The sequence below is a fragment of the Phoenix dactylifera genome, unplaced genomic scaffold, assembly GCF_009389715.1.
Source record: "Phoenix dactylifera cultivar Barhee BC4 unplaced genomic scaffold, palm_55x_up_171113_PBpolish2nd_filt_p 001153F, whole genome shotgun sequence".
In the NCBI taxonomy this organism is placed as follows: Eukaryota; Viridiplantae; Streptophyta; class Magnoliopsida; order Arecales; family Arecaceae; genus Phoenix; species Phoenix dactylifera.
The window spans coordinates 65,125-70,161 of record NW_024068492.1 but is presented as its reverse complement, the minus strand read 5'-3'; positions in this window follow the sequence as shown (position 1 = coordinate 70,161).

Genomic DNA, 5,037 nt, shown 5'->3' with positions numbered 1-5,037 from the left:
ATGCACCATTAAGGCGATCGGGTAGAGTACCACGTCAGCCGGACAGATACTACGGTTTCTTGATCCGGGATGGGGATCCTATCGAACTTGATGAAAATGATGAGGATCCGATCACATATATGGATGCAATGTAGAGGTATGACTCTGATAAATGGCTTGGAGCCATGCAATCCGAAATGGAATCCATGAAGGTCAATGATGTTTGGACATTAGTTGACCCACCCGAAGGAATTAAACCCATAGGGTGTAAGTGGATATTCAAAAGGAAACGAGGCGCAGACGGAAAGGTAGAGACCTATAAAGCCCCGTCTGGTTGTCAAGGGTTATCGTCAACGTTATGGTATTGACTATGACGAGACGTTTTCTCCTGTGGCAATGCTCAAGTCCATTCGGATTGTGCTTGCGATAGCAGCACATTTAGACTATGAAATCTGGCAAATGGATGTAAAGACCGCATTTCTAAATGGAGATTTAGAAGAAGAAGTGTATATGATACAACCTGAAGGTTTTACATCTGCAGATGAGTCTAAAGTGTGCAAGCTTCAAAAATCCATTTATGGATTAAAGCAAGCTTCACGGAGTTGGAATATATGTTTTGATAAGGTAATCAAAACATATGGCTTCATTAAGAATGAAGAGGAACCTTGCATTTATAAATGGGCAAATGGTTCCGTTATTATATTCCTTATTTTGTATGTGGATGACATTCTTTTAATCGGGAATGACATTCCTGCATTACAAGGAATAAAGGTTTGGCTATCATCTCAATTTGCTATGAAGAATTTGGGAGAAGCATCTTACATCCTAGGGATGAAGATCTATAGAGATAGATCTAGAAGATTGCTTGGATTATCCCAATCCACATACATTGATACTATACTGAAGAGGTTCAGTATGATTAATTCCAAGAAAGGCTATCTTCCGATGGGCCATGGAATTAACCTCTCTAAAAGGGATTGTCCGACAACCCCTCAAGAAAGAGAGAGTATGGATAGAATTCCATATGCTTCGGCAGTGGGATCTATAATGTATGCCATGACATGTACTAGACCAGACGTGGCATACTCACTAGGAGTAGTGAGCAGATACCAGTCTGATCTAGGTAGCAACCACTGGAAGGTTGTAAAAACCATCCTTAAGTATTTGAGAAATACTAAAGATCAGTGGCTTGTCTATGGTGATTCTGACTTAAAACTTGAGGGATATACTGATTCAAGTTTTCAGTCAGATCAAGATGATAGCAAGAGCGTGTCAGGATATATCTTCACTCTTAAGGGTGGGGCCATCTGCTGGAAGAGTTCCAAGCAGCATACAGTGGCAGATTCTACATGTGAAGCAGAATATATCGCAGCATCTGATGCCGCCAAGGAAGCTGTATGGTTGCGGAAGTTCATCACCGAGCTTAGAGTGACACCCTCCATTGATGGTCCAGTACCTGTATTTTGTGACAATACTGGGGCCATAGCTCAAGCAAGGGAACCTAAAGCACATCAGCAGACCAAGCATATTCTACGTCGCTACCACCTGGTTCGAGAAATCATCGATCGAGGTGATATTGATCTTCAGAAGATTGACACAAAAGAAAATCTGGCTGACCCATTTACCAAAGTCCTCGGCATCAAAGAGTTCGACGAACACAAGTCGAAGATGGGTATTAGATACTGTGCCGATTGGCATTAGGCTAAGTGGGAGTTGTTGGGATTTGTATCCTAAATGTCAATCGTCAGCATATTGATGATTGAATTTTGTAAATGAATTGATAAATTAATAAAGTGTTATTTGGCATTATTCATCATTTCATCTTCAAATGAACTCTTATATGAGGAAGTCCTTAGGACTTATGTTATGATAAAGGAGGATTTATCTTTGAGTCCTTAAACTTGTTCGCGACCAAATGATATGTTGTTACTAGGACGACAGCATTATCGAGATTAGGTCGTTGTGTGATATATACGTTGGTTGTCCTCTTAACCAAGGAGTATGGAGACACTGGTATGCCACACAGGTGAAGTGTAGGAGTACATTTCACTGAACGTGACCAATTCCGGAACGCTCTACTGTCGAGAGATGTTCCGAGTGGATATGGGTATAAGTTTGGCCCTCTGACCTGAGACCGCAACCTGTGACTAGCAAGCAACTCACTATACTTTGGTACCGGACTACCTGAATTTCTAATTCAGTGACGGAAGGTCACTGGGTGCAGTCAAGTACTTGCGTAGTCAGTTGTGAGTCAAGATGGAATTGACCCCTCCTAAAAACAGGAGATAATGTCTTGTGATTAATTTAGCAAAACCTTGGCCAGGGTAATCCTAGTGAGGAGTCACGGGATATCTAAAGTTAATCACATAATGGATGTACTAATTATAGGGTTGACAGTGAGCTCTAAGTCATCCTGGCATTAGGAGTCAAAGGGATTGAATTATACAGTAACCATAGTTCAGGGTTCCAGAATATTTGCTTCGCATATATTCGGCCTATCCGGACGTTGGGTACCATTGCTAGATGGTCACATCAATTAGTGTAGGAAATTGTTCCTATACTACCGGCTTAGGTTCGAACCTATGAGGTCACACGCATAGAAGATTCCTGATTGATCAAGAAAGCTGATGAATGATTAAGAATCATTCAGGGATAATTTGATCAATTTGATTGGCAAATTATCTTATAAAATAATTAAAGTAATTATTGAAAGATTAATTAGTAATTAAATTACTAATAAACTCAATTTGATTGAGTAATTGTGCTAAGGATGAGCCAAATTGAATTGGATTCAAGTTTGGGCTCAATCAGGATTTTGACCTGATTGGATTAGATTAGAACCAAAAAGGACTTAAGCTGATCAAATTAATTTTAAATTAATTTGTTCTTAATTGGGGATTGACCTAATTGGATTAGGTCCAACACAAAGTAATTAATTCAATTTGATTGAGTTTGCATGAGCCAAAATTGAATTGGATTCAATTTGAGCTCAATTAGGGTCTGACCTGATTAGATTGGGTTCAACCAAATTGCTTTGTTTTAATTCGGGTTTGACCAAATTTGATTAGGTGCAACCTAAGGGGATTAGGCTCAGATGATGTGGCAATTATTGGTGACATGGAATTGGATTTCATGAATTTTAAATAAACCAAAATTATTGCATGGCACATGGACCCATTGCTTGACACATGGCGACATTGTTTGTTATTTGAATTTAAATTCAAACATTAAGCAATGTGTTAAATGATTTTAATCACTCAAACCATCAGCCAAGGTGGCGTATGAGTTTTTGAATGGATTAAATTCGAATTTCAAGAGGTGATTTCGAAATTATGAAGTGTTTTACCTTGCCGCATGGATTTCAAATTCCTTCCCTCTTGCACATGTGTTTAAAATTTGAATTTAAATCAGATTTGGTTGAGATCTGATTTGGGTTGTTCCTATTCCTTTGCATGTGCCAACTAAAAGAGGTTTTCTAAAAATAAATTTCGAATTTTGAATGAAAATTTGGAGGCCATTAAAAGGGGTCAAACATGGGCACCAAAAACACATCCATTGCAGCCTTCTTCCTCACCCGCCTCCTCTTCCTCTTCTTCTCCATTTTAGATAGGGTTTTCAGGGTGAATATCTAGAAGATTCAAGATCAGATCTGAGTCCTCTACTTTCCTTACAAACCTCATCTCCATCTGCTTCAAGACGATTGATCAAGAGTTGATTGAATCCCGACGGGCAGATTTCAGCTTTCAAGTGTTCTGCAACTGCTAGCACTGTTGCGGAAGAAGATCCTTCAGGACTTCGCGTGTACTTCTCGTAGAGGCCATTCGTGTGCGTGGCTGCGAAGTCAAGAATCAGATTCACAACTTTCATCCATCATAAAAGGTATTAATCTAGCATTAATCATTTATTATGGTGTCAAGGTCTAGGTCCGATTCCCCGAGGTTTTATCCTCTTTTGGGGCTCCTCACGGAGATATCTCCAGAATCCATTCGATGGATATTCGGAGATTAATTGGAATAGAGTTCTTAAGTTTCAGATCTGATAGTTAATCATGCATAAAAGTTTTAGCATAATTGTTTAAACGATTCCGGCATAATCCTATGTGTTCTTAATGTGCTGATTTCTAGATTTGATCTTGTAAGCATGCATGAATTAAATTGTTTGATTCATTTTTCTGCGGTATTTTTGAAATTTTAAAAGAACTACGTGTGGCTTGATTCCCCTTGTGAAGGGGTACGTAAGCAACCCGATCAGGTTCAGCCATGGTTTTCAAAAAAAAAAAAATTCAGCATGCTAAACACCGAAGAACCTAGGAATAACTTTCAATAACCTCACTGTGAGTAGCTAAAGCACCGCAGGTCAAAGGACCAGTCATACTACTGCAACATCAAGCAAGTCACTGACGAGTGGATAGACATCCAAGTGACTTCTTGTCTTGGTCACGCTCAGTACCCTTGTTCTCTAAACAAGCACCTGCACTATCACTTCAGTGTCCCTACACTATGGACTCAAGTCTCGTCCATCCAGAAGGAAAGTGATCTGTGCACTGATCGGATCGATCACCGTCCTCGTGATGATCCATTGATCAGGAGGATTTAGAAATTAATCACCAATGATACATGGCTCAAATTCTCAACTCTTGAGAATATGCATCATCATCTTATTAATTTCTTGGACGATTCATAGACACATAAATAATATGAATGATAAGATGCCTTTTATTTATTCAATAATAAATAGTCAAGTACAAAATTATGTCCCTAGAATTAACAATGTGTCAGCCAGATTGGCCTCTAGGGCATACATCTAACAATCTCCCACTTGCACTAAAGCCAATCAGTCATATATCTAAGCCCCATCTTCTCAAGGTGGGCTTCAGTCTTTTGCTGACTTAGCTCCTTAGTGAACGGGTCTGCCACGTTATCCGCGGAGTCTACTCTCTGCACCTCTACATATTTCTTCTCAACATAGTCGCGTATGAGGTGGAAGCGCCGCTCTATGTGCTTGGACTTCTGATGAGACCTTGGCTCCATAGCTAGTGCTATGGTGCCAATGTTATCG